At 44.7% G+C, this 17,779-nt stretch overlaps 1 protein-coding gene and 1 long non-coding RNA gene across 6 annotated transcripts in view; one reads left to right on the top strand and one right to left on the bottom strand.

Moving 5' to 3' along the window:
• Positions 1 to 17,779, bottom strand: part of LOC112425993 (endoplasmic reticulum membrane-associated RNA degradation protein-like) — an 82,466-nt gene that overhangs the window by 20,158 nt on the left and 44,529 nt on the right. The gene's annotated exons all lie outside the window — the stretch shown is intronic.
• LOC112425994 (uncharacterized) overlaps positions 1 to 17,779 on the top strand; it is a 42,160-nt gene that overhangs the window by 23,995 nt on the left and 386 nt on the right. The window contains exons 1-3 of one of the 2 annotated variants that reach the window (XR_011618506.1): positions 4,024 to 4,288; positions 8,566 to 8,689; positions 9,367 to 17,750. This is a non-coding gene — a long non-coding RNA (uncharacterized lncRNA). Of the gene's footprint in view, positions 1 to 4,023; positions 4,289 to 8,565; positions 8,690 to 9,366; positions 17,751 to 17,779 lie in introns of those variants that run through there. The other variant, XR_011618507.1, reaches the window with a different exon arrangement.

The following is a 17,779-nucleotide window of genomic DNA, read 5'->3' as shown; positions in this document are numbered from 1 at the left end:
CTCCTGTGATACTGTTTCTTATATCCAGGAAAGGAGAAGATGGTATTAGTACCAATATTGAAGGGATGGACAGCCCCCATGGGATATTGTTCTAAAGATGCAGGTTGAAAGAGGATGAGACTCCCTCCAATACAACAAGGGGTGTACACCCTGCCTGTGATATGAATCCGAAAACCTAGAAGAGAGAATGACATTGCTTCCAAAAACACACGGGGTGTACACCCACCCTGTGATATTGTTCCTGTCATCTAAAGGAAGAGATGATGATACTACTACCCCTACCGGAGAAGGTACACACCCCCCTGTGATATTGTTCCTCATAACTTGGGGGAAGAGCATGATATTACTTCCAGTATGACAGTGGCTTCACACCCAGTCTGTGATATTGTTCCTAATTTCCAGTAGGTAAAGTATGATGTTCCTGCCAAGAGAGTAGTGGGTGTACAGCCGCCCTGTGATATGTCTCTGAATATTCAGGGAAAAATAGGAAGACATTACCCCAAATCTCCGAAAAAGTGTACACTTATTGTGTGATATGGTTCCTAATATCGGGAGGTGCAGAGGATGGTAATCTTTCTCCCATCGCAGGCTGTGTACACATAACCTGTGAAATTGTTCCTAATATCGTGAACAAAAGAGACTGCTAATAATGGACACACATTTCAGGGGGGAATAATTATTAAAATCCACATCATAAAGGGGAGTAACAGCGATCCTCTCTCTCCCCCTCACTGTTACAATCCACATCGCAGGGGGTGAGAAACCCCCCACGATATGGGGAGTAATAGCATCCCCCTCTCTCCCCCTGGCCTTATATAAGGAGGCTGGCCTTATATAAGTGCCCCCCAATGCCATCGCAGGCTTTAATGTATTCACTTAAAGTTTTTTCCTCATTTAGATCTGCCATTCCCTTAATAGTTCTAATTGCTGCCTGACATTCTGTATTAGCATTTTCATGAGCAAGCAGCTGAACGATCACTTTCTTGGCATGAGAATTGGAAATAGCCTTTTGAGCCGCATCCTGCAAACGGGCGATAGAATCAGGATAAGACTCCCTTGGACCCTGTTGAAATGTGTGAAAAGAAGGATAAGCAGTAGCAGGGTCGTGAACTTTTTCCCAGGCTCTTAGGCATGTAGTTCTGAGCTGATCAACAGCCTCATCACCCATTACCATCTGTTGATTTAGAGTACCCCATGCCTGTCCGATTCCAAGCAATTGATCAGGTGTGATATTAACGGGACGTTGGGCTTGAGCATTTCTGCCTGATTTGTTGCTTCATCCGTCCACCAGGTTTTCATTTGGAGAAATTCAGAGGGGGACAGGGTGGATCGGGCTAATGTCTCCCAATCCATATGTATTCAACGTCTGTTATAAGCCACACATTGTAACAAGGAATGAACATAAGGGGAATTTGGCCCATATTGTCCAATTGCTTGCTTTAAGTCTTTTAATATTTTAAAAGGAAATGGCTCCCAGCATGCTTGAGTAAGTTCTCTGGCATCCTCAGCTGGTGAAATAAGTACCAGAAACTGCCAAGCATTCAAATCCCCCATTTCTTGTGCCTGGCGAATGGATGCCTGGATTGTCCCTGTGCTATAATTTATATTTGGACCCGCTCACAGCACTCCTCTACTATAACTGACAGGTGGGCAAGCCTAGATCATTCCCTCATCCTAATTGGCTGTTGGACAAGCCTGAAGCTTCCCTTCGCCATAGTTACTGGCGGGGCCTCCAACAATGGGAGCCGCAAGGCGCGGGTCTCAGGCTCCCCTTTCAAATTTTCACGAGGCTGGCCTGGGGGTGGCCATTCCAGACCTTCCCCTAAAGGTGCAGTAGGTGGCACAGTTTCTTTTATAAGTCTTTGGAGATTAGCATACATACCTTCCCGTTTCTCACCCTTTTTTAAACGAGACTGTCATGGTTCACTTAGCTGATAATTAGACTCCTGATTATTCAACTTTCCTATGTCATCCTGAAAATCCTCCTTCTCCTCCTCAGCGTGGAAGGGCTCCAGGGCCGTTTTAATTGCAGACCACACAGACCAAGCAGAGACGGGAATATCGCGGCCCTCTTGTTGTGCTCGTTTTAAGTCTGATCCCACTTTGTCCCAATCTTCTACATTCATGGTTCCATACTCCGGGAACCAAGGAGAATACTTGTCTACCAGGCAGAACAAAGATGTGAGATTTTTGGGTACTGACAATTACCCCTCCGCGGCGCAGTAACTGCTGCACAAGGCTTAAGTAATTAGCGAACTTATTCTCAGCCTGACCCATATTTTCCCGAGGTTTCCCTGGAATTCCCCGAGCACCCTCCTTACCCTAGAGCTTGAAGTGAAAACCTACTCGAGAGTCCTTTGTCGGTCGTCCTCAGCTTTCCACGCTCTGGTGTTCCTTCACTGAATTATTTGTAGAGATTACGGGGAACCCTGCGTTGGGCACCAGAGACAGCCTGGGCAACCGAGGGAGACCCCCGTTTCTACCAAAAAAAAAAAAAAAATAGCTAGGTGTGGTGTCACTCGCCTGTAATCTCAGTTACTCCATGAGAAGTCAGACAAAACCTGCCACCAAAGACTGATTTTCTTCTAAAATGCTTTCTCCAAAATATTTTTAAAACAAAAGGGGGAAATTGGAAAGGAAAATATTTTGGGCCCCGCAAATCACTAAGATAAAGGGAAAAATCAATCTGGGAACTGCTTAGGGCAAACCTGCCTCCCATTCTATTCAAAGTCATCCGCTGCTGGCTAAGAAGAATGCATATCTTATTGCCTCCTTTGGAAAGGCTCATCAGAAACTCAGAAGAATGCAACCGTTCCTCTCTCACCTGCCTGTGACCTGGAAGCCCCCTCCTGGCTTCGAGTTGACCCACTTTTGCTTCAGGTTGTACCGGATCAAACCAGTGTTCATCTTACATATGTTGATTGATGTCTCCTGTCTCCCTAAAATGTGTAAAACCGTCAGATACAGTCAGTTTCTCTTCCGAGGTTCGACAAGTTAACATTCTTGTGTTTTGTTCTCGAACTCAACTTTCTTGTTCTCCATGCCTCCTTGCCCTTAGTTACTGTAAACAACCTTCCCCCCGTCAGTTCTAATCAATAACTCACATCTGTTCCTTTGGTTACCTGCTCTACACCCATTTCTCCCTTTCAAACCACACGTCCCACCTGTAACTCACGACTCCCTTCCTCCTTCCTTATTTGGGAAAGTATTCACAAATAGCCAACCGGGTCAGTTTAGATCTTGAGGTCTGGCCCCCGCCCATGCCAGAGGTAGGGATTGCATTAGGAATAAAAACCCCTGCTTTCCTTTGTTCCGTGTGCTCTTGCGATTGTGATTGATGCGAGCAGCACGCTTCCGCAGAGGTAAATTGCGTGGCTGAGAAAACTTTTGCTTAAGTGCTGGTTTCACTTAGCGTCTCTGAGCATTTATCTCCAACAAAACCAAGCTGTGCTCTGACCACCTTGGGCAACTGTCATCAGGACATCCTGAGGCTGTGTCATGCACAAGCATCCCCAACCTTGGCAAAATAAACTTTCTAAATACTCTTTTCCCCAAATGCTCAGGGAGACTGATTTGAATAATCATAAAACTCCGAGGCTGCACTCCAGCCTGGGCGACAGAGCAAGACTCTGTTTCAGAAATAATAAAATGAAATGAAATGAAATAAAATAAAATAAAAATCAAATCTCCGGTCTCCTGCACAGCCGACTCTGCGTGAATTACTCCTTCTCTATTGCTATTCCCCCCCGTCTTGAGAAACCGGCTCTGTCTAGGTAGCGGGCAAGGTGAACCCACTGGGCAGTTACAGAATTGCCATTATATTGCTTGCAATTTTATATCTTATTATGCAAAATAGCTATAACCTTGTATACAAGGTTAAATGCGAATGTGCTCCTTGCCTGGTCAGATCCCAGCGCAGGAGGGACACACCCCCTATAAACCGCTAGGCCAAAACGGTCATTCTGGCCTCATCCAGCCTCACGTGAGATCGCAATCTCCTGTCACTCAGGGCCTGAGGGGGCGGGGCCTGAAGCCCAGACAATCAGGGACGCTGGAGTGGGGGCCCGTCAATCAGGCGCGCCGCCGGAAAGGAGAGGGCGGCTTCCGGGATCCGGCTGGCGGGCGCTTTGTCTCGCCTTCGCCACCGTAGGCTCTTCCTGTGAGTCTCCGCTGCTACTTCCTGGCTCTGGGAGCCCCGGTGGCTCTGCAGCAGCCTCGGCCACCCTGTGACCTGCGGGTGTTGGGACATCCCTAGCTGACGCCGGGACACCCGGGAAGCCGAGGAACCGTGAGTGGACTGCGCCTGGCTTCCGGAAGTGGGGAAGAGGGCTGGTTGAAACCTGCTAGAACCAGCCATGGGCTGCGGAACCTGCGGACCGAGTCGCCGGGCGCAGCCGGGCCTCAGTCCCCTTCTGTGCAGGGCCGGGCGGCGCGGGCAGCGGGGCCCCTGCGTCCTGTCTGTACCTGCGGGCGCCACTTCCGCCGGCCGGAGCCCTCTCGGGAACCCCGCGCCTCCCCCACCCAGGTAGTGCGGTGACCACGGGAGGGTGATCCGGGAGAGCCCGACTCCGTGTGCGGGGTTCCAGCGTGGGAGGAGCTGTGGTTCATGGAGCTTCCGGTCCCACCTTTCTCCCCCTAAAATTAACCCGAGGCTTTGTTAAAACGTTAAACCGCGTGTTTGAGCAAACGCGATTCATAAACGGGTACCGCAGTCATGGTTTGTGGTTTGGGGTCCACGGGAGGGGCGTAAATGAGAGGCTTTGATAAGGTGAATGAGGAAGCAAACCATACACATATATACACACACATATATATACATATATATACACATATATATTTTCTTTTTTTTTGAGACGGAGTCTCACCCTGTCACCAGGCTGGAGTGCAATGGTGCAGTCTCAGCTCACTGCAACCTCTGACTCCCGGGTTCAAGCGATTCTCCTGCCTCAGCCTCCCAAGTAGCTGGGCTTATAGGCGCCACCACGTCCAGCTAATTTTTGTATGTTTAGTAGAGACAGGGTTTCGCCATGTTGGTTAGGTTGGTTTCGAACTCCTGACCTTAACTGATCACACTCCTCGGCCTCCTAAAGCGCCGGGATTAGAGGCGTGAGGCACCTTGGCCAAAATATTTTTGTTTCCAAACATTTTACATGAGAGGAAAGCGGAGAATAAATCATGACACTCTACTGTAAAAAAAATCTTTGTGCCTCCCTTTTCATCTTTCCTAAGTGTACATATTACCAAAATGTCTTTAGGTTGAGGTCCCCCCGTGAAAACTTGACAGGGTGTTGTGTTCTCAGCCACTCTCCTGTCTTTTCCTAGTCCTGGCATTTTAGAACTGTCTGGGGATGACCCAGGATACCCACAGTGGCCATGTGTATTGGAGCGTCTAGTGAGTATCAGCCCCGGGGTCATCTCATCTCCAAGGACAGCCTGAGGTAGGGGGTAGAGTCTCTCAGGGGAGCAGCTGGATGCTCTTGGCCTTAGAGGAATCTCCTGGTATAGTTTCATCTAAAATGGTGACCCCTTAGGGTCATTAAAATTTTAGGACATTAAAATTAATGGACAATACAATGTAATGTCATGACCTACAATGTTAGGTCATTAAAATTATTCCTCCAGGCTGAGTTTTTATTCCTCGAAGACACATTGATGGTTTGCCAATTGGATGCTGATATTGAGAGGAAAAGGCAGAAATGATTTCTGCTCTCTAGCTTGTCTCAGACTTGTGAAGAGAGAAAAACCCTCCCAAAGGACAAGGAAAACCCACCCCAGAGAGGATGTGCAAGAACCTGAATATTAAAATGCACTTAAGGCACACAGGAGGACAAAGAGCAGTGCCAGTGCCTCCTAGGTGGTCATTGAGTACTTTACTGAACAAGATGGGTGTCCTGAGGGATGGAATGGCCTGCCGTGACACTTAGAAAGGTCTGCGTTGGAGTCAGCACTGCCTCTCCCTGAGTTTGTTACCTTGAAAAGGCTTGTCCGCTATTTGAGTTTCAGGTTTTCACTGACTGTAAGATACATTTTGTCAGTACAGCTTGAAAGATAAAAATACTATTTCCAAAGAGGTAAGGTAAAATGATGTATTTCATTTGCTAAAAATTCGTATTTATTTCTTCCCCGGAGTGAGTGTAGTAAGTTTTAAAGGTCTGTTCTTTTTAAGGGTAATTTCAAATGGAATTGTAGGACTTAGCTTTGTAAATGCTACTGGTGAAATAAAAGTGTGATAAATTGATGATTTATAAAGATTCACCAAAATGTCAGTTCCCCTCTTGTAGCTTGGTGAGGAATTTATGACAGTGGACACACGTGTATCCTCTTATCTGGGTGTCTGAGTGTTGTTTATTTTTTGGAGATGCTGTCTTGCTCTGTAGCCCGGCTGGAGTGCAGTGGCGCCATCTCTGCTTACTGCAACCTCCGCCTCCCGAGTTCAAGTGATTCTCCTGTGTCAGCCTCCCGAGTAACTGAGATTATAGGTGCCCACCAGCACACCCAGCTAATTTTCATATTTTTAGTAAACACAGGGTTTTAGGCCTGGCACGGTGGCTTATGCCTGTAATCCCAGCCCTTTGGGAGGCCAAGGTGGTCGGATCATGAGGTCAGGATTCCAGAGCAGCCTGGCCCACATGGTGAAACCCTGTCTCTACTAAAAAATACACAAAACTTAGCTGAGCGTGGTGGCAGGCACCTGTAATCCCAGCTACTTGGGAGGCTGAGGCAAGAGAATTGCTTGAACCTGGGAGGTGGAGGTTGCAATGAGCCAAGATCTTGCCACTGCACCCCAGCCCAAGGGACAATGTGAGACTCCGACTCAAACAAAAAGATGGGATTTTTGCCAGGTTGGCCAGGCTGGTCTCAACCTCCTGACCTCAGGTGATCCCCCGCCTCAGCCTCCCAAGGTGCTGGGATTACAGGCGTGAGCCACCACGCCTGGCCCACTCTATTTTTTTTATTCCCTAAATTTTTTTTTTTTTTGGAGACGGAGTCTTGCTCTGTCGCCGAGACTGGAGTGCAGTGGCCGGATCTCGGCTCACTGCAAGCTCCGCCTCCCGGGTTTACGCCATTCTCCTGCCTCAGCCTCCCGAGTAGCTGGGACTACAGGCACCCGCCACCTCGCCCGGCTATTTTTTTGTGTTTTTTACTAGAGACGGGGTTTCACCGGGTTAGCCAGGATGGTCTCGGCCTCCCAAAGTGCTGGGATTACAGGCTTGAGCCACCGCGCCCGGCCTATTCCCTAAATTTTAATATATTTGTTCCTTTATCACTTTGTTACATAAAAAAAATTCTGCCTAATCCTTCGTAAAAAAAAAATCTTCCTGTGACTTCTGAAAGTGTTCTAGTTTTATCTTTTGTATTTGAATATATAAGATTATTGTTCATGGAATGGAGAAGAATGCATTTTCCCAAGTAGATGCCAGCCTGGTTTGCCTCATATTTTAAAGTGCATGTAATTTCTTTTTCTATTCTACAGTGCCTACTCTATCATTCCTCAACTTTCCATATAAATGCTGGGTCATTAAGACTTTTCCCCTTGGTCTGCTTGCTCATCTCTCTGCTAACACTGTGCTGTCCTGAATATTTTTGTTTGAAAATCTTAGAAGTTAGACAAGCCATCACTCTTTTAGATGACTAAAAATCATTACAGAGTTGTCATTTTTACTATGTATGAAAGAGTAGTTTTTCTTGCCTAAAACCACCTGATTGGGAATTTGTGTTTTCATAGGAATGGCATCTGGAAGTGGTGACATTCATGTCATTTTTAAAAACATGTGTGGTATTTCCTTTTCTGCCTTGACATTGTGCAATAGAAATTTGAAAAATTGTTGTATTAGTATTGTTAAATATCAGTTATTGTTTTGCTACTCAATTAAATTTAATAAGCCTATTCTCTTGGTGTAATCACATGGAATGGGCTCACCTTCCCTGTTAACAAGTGACAGCACATGTAAAATATTGTCTACCAGGGAAACTCATTGAACACTTAGTGTTCAGACTCTGTTTTTGTTTCCGGTTCCCTAAGCACCACTGCAGTGACACAAAATAATAGGCCTTCAGCAGAAGAAGTTTGGGCAAATATATTGCATAAGCCATTTAGATGCAGTGAGTCATTCTTATTACTTGGATTGGTGGAATCCCTTCCAAAATGTAACTTCCTAATACAAAGATTGAACTTTGTGGGCAGGCATTTTTAAGAATAAGTAGTCTCAGGACCGATAATATTAACTCACTTATGCACATCAGGTAGGACTTTAGTATGACAGATACTAGAAATGTACAAAGTGAAGTTAAAAGGTAGCTCCTAGCAACACATCTTACTCCCTGGATTCTCTAATGAGATGGGTGTTTCTACTTTGCTATTGCCTTTTTGAATAGTTTAATTCTAGCATTAGTACTGCTGTGTGGGAGGGAGTATGTGTGAACAGAGTAAGAGTTGTGAAAATCAAGTCATAAAATAAGTGCTTGGAAATTTGAGAATCATGTAAACAGCTTATGGATTGAGTATAGATTCCCAGTGCTCTTAGTCTCACTCTTCCTTCTATCCACATGTGTGGAATGTTCTAGGACTCCATGGCTTTTGAGGATGTGGCTGTGAACTTTACCCAGCAGGAATGGCCTTTGCTAGATTCTTAGAAGAATCTCTACAGAGAAGTGATGCAGGAAACCTACAGGAACCTGGCTTCTGTAGGTGAGAATGACAACACATTTCACTTAATTACAGAAGTATTTCCCTATCATCAGTGCTATTTGTGATCGGGAATGGGGCAAGTGAATGATTTGGTGAATAAATCAGGCATGGGCACTGTGTACAATGAACATGAAATCTAGTAATGTTTCTATACTTTGAAATAATTCATGATAATTTTGTGCATCTGCATTTTAGGAAAAAACGGAAAGACCAGAATATTGAAGATCACTTCAAAAAACATGGGAAAGATACAAGATAATTTGCACTGAGAAGAGGAAATAAAGTCCTCTGAAGGAATCTTAGCATGTCATGAATTTAAAAACAAGCAACCAAAGCAAATAAGAGTCACTTGAAATTCATTTCCTTTTAGAAAAATTTCACCCAAAATGTAACTTACGTCAGTGTAGCAGTCAGTGTTTGGAAAACAGTTTACTTGAAAATAGTACTACAAAATTGTGTATATGAATGTTACTATTTTGGTCATAGCCATGCAGGTGGTAGCTGTGTTTTCAGTAGTAGCCCATTTACTTTCAAGTAATTCAGTCATGGCACAAAAACAAAAACAAAACAAAAATGCATTTTCCCTGGTATTGGTAGCAGTGTAAGTCGAAGACTTATGAATGAGTAGAAAGTTATTAAACCAACCAATAATGTACTTGTCTTTTTTTTTTTTACAGAAATCATATGGTACAGAGACTGCGTGAAAGCAAAGAAGGTAGTATGGACAAGTTGTCAGCCTCATTCCAAATCTTGATCTGAATGAGAACATTTCTACTGGATTAAAACAATGTGAATGCAGTATTTGTGGAAAAGTCTTTGTACATCATTCCCTCCTTAACAGACACATCCTAGCTCACTCAGGATACAAACCGTATGGAGAGAAGCAATATAAATGTGAACAGTGTGGGAAACTCTTCGTTTCTGTTCCGGGTGTTAGAAGACACAGGATAATGCACAATGGAAATCCAGTTATAAATGTACGATATGTGGGAAAGCTTTTCATTTTCTCAAGTCAGTTGAAAGACATCAGAGAACTCACACAGGAGAAAAATCCTATAAATGGGCCTGGCACGGTGGCTCAAGCCTGTAATCCCAGCACTTTGGGAGGCCGAGGCGGGCGGATCACAAGGTCAGGAGATCGAGACCACAGTGAAACCCCGTCTCTACTAAAAATACAAAAAATTAGCCGGGCGCGGTGGCGGGTGCCTGTAGTCCCAGCTACTCAGGAGGCTGAGGCAGGAGAATGGTGGGACCCCGGGAGGCGGAGCTTGCAGTGAGCCGAGATCGCGCCACTGCACTCCAGCCTGGGCAACAGCGTGAGACTCCGTCTCAAAAAAAAAAAAAAAAAATCCTATAAATGTAAACAATGTGGTAAAGCATTCACTGTTTCCGGTTGTCTAATACATGGACAAACTCACACTGGAGAGAAACCCTACGAATGTAAGGAATGTGGGAAAACAGATTTTCTTGTTCTTTTAAGATGCATGAAAGGACTCATACTGGAGAAAGATGTACCAAATGTGATAGAGCCTTCAGCTGTTCCACTTCCCTTCATGACCATGGAAGCATTCATACTGGAGAGAGACCCTATGAATGTAAACAATGTGGCAAAGCCTTTAGTCGTTTGAGTTCCCTTTGTAACCATAGAAGTACTCATACTGGAGAGAAACCCTATGAATGTAAACAATGTGACCAAGCCTTCCGTCACCTCAGTTCCCTTCACCTCCACGAAAGAATTCATACTGGAGAAAAACCCTATGAATGTAAGACATGCGGTAAAGCCTACACTTGTTCCACTTACGATACTCGCCACTAAAGAAGTCATGATATAGAGGTTGGGTGTAGTGACTCAGCCTATAATCCCAGCACTTTGGGAGGCCAAGGTGTGTGTATTGCTTGAGCCCAGGAGTTCATAACCAGCCTGGATTAAAACAATGTGAAACCACCTGGGCATCGTGGTGAAACCCTGTCTCTGCAAAAAATAAAATAATGCCGGGCCCGGTGGCTCACGCCAGCTACTTGGGAGGCTGATGCAGGAGAATGGCATGAACTTGGGAGGCGGAGCTTGCAGTGAGCCGAGATCGCACCACTGCGCTCCAGCTTGGGCGACAGAGGCAGACTCCATCTCAAAACAAAAACAAAGAAAATAATTAACTGGGCATGGTGGCACATTTCAGTTGTCTTAGTTCTTTTTCAAGGACATAAACGGCCACGGGGGGTTGGGGGAACCCCTGTGCATGCGGATCACGAGGTCAGGAGATGGAGACCATCCTGGCCAACATGGTGAAACCTCGTCTCTACTAAAAATACAAAAATAGCTGGGTGTGGTAGCATATGCTTGTAATCCCAGCTACTCAGGAGGCTGAGGCAGGACAATCACTTGAACCCAGGAGGCGGAGGTTGCAGGGAGCCGAGATTGTGCCACTGCACTCCAGCCTGGCGACAGAGTGAGACTCCATCTCAAAAATAAAGACCCTTGAATATAAGGAATGTGGTAAAACATTTACTCTTTCCCATTCCCTCATAAACATGAAAGAGCTCACACTGCAGAGAAACCTTAAGAATGTAGGAAATGTGGTCAAGCCTTCAGATTTTCCTGAAGATGTGGGAGGGCTCAGAGTGGAGAAAAGGCTTTTGAATTTAAATTTGTGGTAAGGCCTTCGGTTGTATTAGTTCCATTTGAAGACATCAGCTCATTCCTGAGAAAAACCCTATGAATGTCCAGAATGTTTGAGTGTTTCATTTCTCTCATACCCACTCAAGGACATGTGAAAATGCACACTGTAGCTGGCTGGACCTTGTAAATACAAGAACGTACACAGGATTAAAACTAACAGTTTAGAAACTGCAAGAATATTTTCAGTTTTAACATTTACTTGAAAAGTTGTGTGAAAACTCCCACTGGAAAGAAGTTCTATAAGTGAAGCTTTTCTAATTTGGAAAGCCTGATGCAAATTAATTATCGTGCAGTGCTTGAAAAAAGTCTAGGAAATGTTACACAAGTTACAAGTATATTGTTTTTATCAGTGGCCCATTCATAAAGAGTCTCTAGTATGCATTTCACCTTGTTTTGCAGGGAAACCTTGAGGTGAGAGTTCTGTAAATGCTCTTTAAGCAGTAGTACTTGAATTTCATAGATAATATTTTCTTCAGTTTGTTGGTAGAATTTTTGTTTATTCATTTGATAATGTGCTGGATTCATGGTTGAATTTGGATGTTTTTCTAATATGTAGGTAAGTTTAATTTTTTTATTTCATTATTATTTCTTTTTGAGATGGAGTCTCACTCTGTTGCCCAGGCTGGAGTGCAGTGGTGGGATCTTGGCTCACTGCAACCTCCGCCCCCTGGGTTTAAGCGATTCTCCTGCCTCAGCCTCCCCAGTAGCTGGGACTACAGGTGCCCGCCACTACATCCAGCTAATTCTTTGTATTTTTAGTAGAGGCAGGGTTTCACCATGTTGGCTAGGCTGGTCTTGAACTCCTGACCTCATGATTTGCCCGCCTCGGCCTCCGAAAGTGCTGGGATTACAGGTATGAGCCACTGCGCCCGGCCAGGTAAGTTTCATTTGTATGTATTGTCCTGTGATTAATGGACCAGTGAATAATGGTTGTGAATTCTTGGGATTATCTTACTAGCCTCATTTGGCAAATTTTGATTATCCCTTGTCCGTTATACATATTCCACCTATTTATTAAATGAAAAACTACTCTTGATGTAAAGATATTTTTTGCTAATAAGGAGTTGGTATTAATTCCTAAATACATACAGTTTACCCGGGAGACGGAGCTTGCAGTGCGCCAAGATCACACCACTGTACTCCACCAAGGGTGACAGAGCGAGATTCTGTGTCAAAAAAAAAAAAGAAAAGGAATATCCTCACTTTTTTAATGCTATACCACTCTCTGCGCTCAAGTTAATCCCTGTTTGAGCCTGTGGGAGCTTACACCATTCTCCTCTATGTAATTAATAACTGATGTCTGGTTTATCTGTTTAGTAATAGATGTTATGTGTTAAACGGTGCCAGTAAACGTAGGGTGCTAATTCCTTCCTCACCAGTGGGGTGCATGAGATGCTATTGAAACAATTGGCAACACGAATGGAATGGATCAGCCCTCATGCAGGACACCTGCTCAACTTGACCTACCTGCTGTGGGCTGACTGTTCCGTAACACATCAGCAGTCACCTGGGTCAGAACCGTGAGCTGACGATGGGCGTTCCCTTTGGCCTGCACAGTGTTTTGTGGTCTTCAGGTGTTGTCATCTTCTCCCATACTAAAATGCTCTCATCTCCTAGACATCAATGTTTAACTGCACCCCAGCATGACCTTTGGCCTGTGCTGAGCAGGCAGTTTTGAGGCCCTGGCTTATGAATACACAAAAGCACAGAACATAAGCCAACACTTAAGTCCTAATTAGCAAGAATCAGGCTGTATCTCTGTAGTCCCTGCATCTGCTCTGGTCACCATCTCTGCGTGCTTAGGGCAGCCATGTGAACATTATTAATTATTTTACACTCCAAGACAATAGTTATTATGTAAGCAGAAGTAGTGGCCTTGTTTGCTTCTTGTGCTGCTGCTCCCCTTGCTGCTGTACCACACACCCTCCTGATGAGGTGTACATCTATGGTGCCTCATGGTTCAGGCACTGCTGAGTAAAGAAAATGGGAAGAAATAGTTTGATATTAGCCCCTACCGAAGCATATGAAGAAGCGTCTCGGCTGCTTTCATTGAAAAATTCCTGGCCAGTGTGTGGGCTTTTCTTATCACTGCTGCTTATCAGCATGTCAAAAGTCTCATCTTCGGACTGCAAGTCTTGACGGCCTTAGTTATAGTGGCCTTACTGCATGTGGAGCTAACCCCAGGAAGATGGAGTGACACTCTCTGGAGGATTAGGTGGTCTCCTCCAATGTGGGTTGATGGGCTTCTGAACTCTTTCCTTTAACCATGCAGAGAGTCTACATTGCCAGTGATCATGTGCCACAACTCTATAGATGTAGAAATTCAAAATATTCCGAAATAGTTTCCATTGAAAGGAAATAGAAAAGCGGTCTGGTGCCACGCTCCGGTTAAGAGAACTAGTAGATGGCTCACAAGAACACTCTGTCGCTACTGTCTGTGCCTTTGTCACAGCAAATATCCTGATCCTTCAGTTTTAAGGGTGCAGGGCCATTTTCCTCCCTTTCTTACTGGTAGTTCTCAAGATCACTGTATGATATGCTGGGAAGGCAATATCCTGATAATCAAGTGACATTGGTCAGAACAGCCCAGGCTCTGTTATAGTCCCTGCTCGAAACAGAATGGCCTTTAACGCTTGTGTCCAGCAAACCACATCCTGGGAGAAAACCCAATGTGGGCTGCTTTCTGGGGTCCCTCAGTTGTAGTGCGAGTGAAGCATTTATAGTCAAAACTCCATCCATCTGCTCTGGGTAGCCTTCCTGATCTTGTGGTAGTGGTTCATATTGAATCCTAGACTTCTGTTGTCTTTTGTTTGCTATTTGTAAGTAATAAATTCACTTCATGGAATTTATCTATGAATGTATTTGGCCTCATTGTACTCAGAAAAGTTGGTAGCCATTGCACAGTGAACCCGCTTCATAATTGGTGAAAACACCTATGGCCCCTTTGTGCCACAGCAAGGAGGTTCATTCAGCCAAACATAGACTTCATGTTTATAAAACCCTATAGCACAATTATTACCATGTGGGAGGCCTTTAACAATGGTGATGCTGATGTGAAAAACTCTGAAGGAAGAAATTTACCCAAATGGGTTGGGTACATGGGAGTTCCTCCTAATTCCAAGAAACCCTTACTCCCCCCTCCACCTAAAAAGAGTGGAGAGGCCGGGTGCGGTGCCTCAAGCCTGTAATCCGAGCACTTTGGGAGGCGGAGGTGGGCAGATCACAAGGTCAGGGGTTCAAGACCAGCCTGACTAACATGGGGAAGCCCCATCTCTACTAAAAATATAAAAATTAGCCGGTCATGGTGGCAGGCACCTGTAATCCCAGCTACTTGGGAGGCTGAGACAGGAGAATATCTTGAACCTGGGAGGCGGAGGTTGCAGTGAGTCGAGACAATGCCACTGCACTCCAGCCTGGGTGACAGGGCAAGACTCCGTCTCAGGGAAAAAAAAAAAAAAAAAAAAAGTGGATAAGAACTGAAACCGGTTTACAATTTCAACTAATTGGAAATGCAAAGTTTACAAAAATAATATTTAAAATAAAAGGTTAAATGAGTGCTCATTGAATTTTATGCCTCCACAAAATAGATTGTGAATTAACTTCCACATTTATAGAAAGCCACCAAAGTTGGGAAGCCTCCGTGTCTGAAATTCATGTGGCTCAAATAAGAATTATATCTGGGGATACCCCAAAGTTTAAATATGGTATCCCCTATGATATTATGAGGAATTACTGTACATAAATCAGGTTGTCTTCCTTTAACTCTGAAAATCATATTATCTTGCCTAAATTCTCCATAACGCATTGCTCTGCAGTATGCTATAGTGGACATGGCTTTTCTGAACAATGAGCACCAAAATTAAGTGTGTGCGACTCACCTATGTTCTTATCAAAATGGAAATCCCCGAATCCCACCAGTTAGAATAACATGACAGAATGTCAGATTTATGGTATAAGTTTTCTGTAAGGTTATTAGGTAATGATTCCATTTTATTAATAGATATCAATATATATAGATTACCTATTTCTCCTGTGTTTTAGTATTAATAGATTGTGTCTTTTAATTCATCCAGTTGGTCTAAGTTACCAAGTTTCTGGGTTATGGAGATTGTAATATTCTTTATGATTTTATCATCCATGGGTTCTCTAATATAAAGGCCTCTTTAATTTTAAATTATTAGGTTGGTGCAAAAGTAATTGTGGTTTTGGACCATGAATTTTAAATTTGTATAACTAGGCTGCAACACATCTTTATTAATCAAAATAGAACCCATTACAATGGGCTGGGCACAGTGGCTCACGCCTGTAATCCCAGCACTTTGGGAGGCTGAGGCAGGCAGATCAGGAGGTCAGGAGTTTGAGACCAGCCTGATCAACATGGTGAAATCCCGTCTCTACTAAAAAGACAAAAAGTAGCCGGGAGTGGCGGCATGGGCCTGAGAGTCTGTATGTGAGTCTGTGTGGCTGTAATCAGGGTTCGTGTTGGCTCCGTACCAGAGGATGTTACACTGTTACATTATCTTCTACAAAAAAATCCTGAAAAAATGAAGGCTGAATAGACATACACACCCTCCCAAAATAATCCAAATGTCCACCGATATGAAAAACAGATGAATTACGGTTTCCATCATGGAATATTCCTCAGCAGTGAAAACAAACTATAGCCACAGGTGCCAACTAGGATAAAGAAAACCTTTTAAACACACTTAAAGTGAACTGACTAGGCAGAATTCCTCGATTACAGGCATCTGCTCCAAAAGGGTACTGTTCTGAATCCTGTGATGTAGAATGATAGTTAGCAGCCCTGTTTCGGGGCACATCTAGAAAAAAGCAAAATAATGACTACACAATTTTAAATTCTTTGTAAATTATAACAATTACTATAAAAATTCCAAAAATATGAAAATCTTCCCAACTGTTATTGGACAAGCTTCAAAATAAATGCCCAGGCATTGCTTGCCACACCCACAGGTGTGCCAAAATAAATGAAAATATAGCCCAAGTTAGTAGAATCGAAACCTGAAGATGTGCGAGCCGTCCCTGCCTCGCTATCTATACATGGTGTAGAAATTTAAGAGCAGGTAGTGACACTGCAATGCAAGGCTCAAACCAACTGGATATTTGGAAACTTCTATGCAAATTGGCAGTTTCGGTTTTTATACACGGTGTTATTTGTAATTCAAACAGGTAACTGATTCCCTTGGAAAAAATATAGCCATAAACCTGGTTAAAAAAAAATTATGGGATTGGGTATGAGAGAGAGTACTTAGAAATTTGAAAAGTATCGGCAGGGAGCAGTGGCTCATGCCTGTAATCCCAGCACTTTGAGAGGCAGGCCCAAGGGGCCCTTTGAGGACACCGGTCTCCTCTGCTGCCTGCCTGCTGGACTGACCCCACGACATTCACTGGGTTTCCACCCCTGTCTCATTCAACATCCCAAGGGTGGTCTTCATCCTCATCTGGGGCTCAGCTCTGCCCCAATTTCCTAAATCTCTGCCTTCAGAGCCTGAAAACACCCACGGCCAGGGTCACCCTAAGTCCACGTTTACCCCAGAGAATCCCAATTTAATGTTTTCCCATCATCGCCTTAGTGATAATTTATCCTGTCAATTCCAACTGCCTTCACACCTCACCCCTGCTGTCTCCCAGCAGACCCCACTCAGATGCACATACCCCAGACCCACACCCAGGTCTGTGCACGCTGCCCTGCTCTGCCCATGTGGGGACCACCTCTTTCTTGAGGAATCAGTTGGCGATCATCTTGTGGAGGGCTGCCCTGACTTCCAACTCTCTCCAGCAAAGGCAGAAGCCGTCCTCGGTAACTTCCTCAAAACTCAGGCCAAGTATGAAGATGGCGCAGATGCTAGCTGTGCCTGGGATGCCATGGGCAGGGTCCCCAGATGCTCTGCACATGGCCCGGGGCACCGCCTGAACACAGCAAGTGCTGAAGAAATAAAACTGACGTGCGCTGACCTCTGATAGGGCCTCCTTCACCATCCACATCTGTCTCCCCTCTGGACAGTAAAATCCATAAGACAGGGAGGGCTTGTCTCACTCATCTTCAAACTCCCAGGGTCACCCTGGCAGGTAAAGGGGACTCAAATGTCTTCTGAAGGAAGCAGCTGTTAGCTGCCGAGTTAAAGGGCCTCTGAAATTCAGAGCTCTGCATAGGAGTCCAGCACACTTTATTATGAATGACTCCAACCACGGCAGAAGTGGCCGTGGAACCAGTGCTAACCAATTCAGGGTTTGTTCACTGTTTCTCAGTTCATTATCACAACGCATTCTCACAGAGCAGCCGCGCACAGATCCTCAGACGTCTACACAGAGTGGGACGATGGCGCCAAGTCACGTGAACGTCCTGTTGCAGACTGGGAGACACCGGTCAGACACGGACCCAGGCAGAGCACAGA

Source organism: Macaca nemestrina, chromosome Y, assembly GCF_043159975.1.
Source record: "Macaca nemestrina isolate mMacNem1 chromosome Y, mMacNem.hap1, whole genome shotgun sequence".
Taxonomy (NCBI): domain Eukaryota; kingdom Metazoa; phylum Chordata; class Mammalia; order Primates; family Cercopithecidae; genus Macaca; species Macaca nemestrina.
Note: the sequence above shows the minus strand (reverse complement) of the source record. Positions and strands in the feature narration are given on the sequence as shown.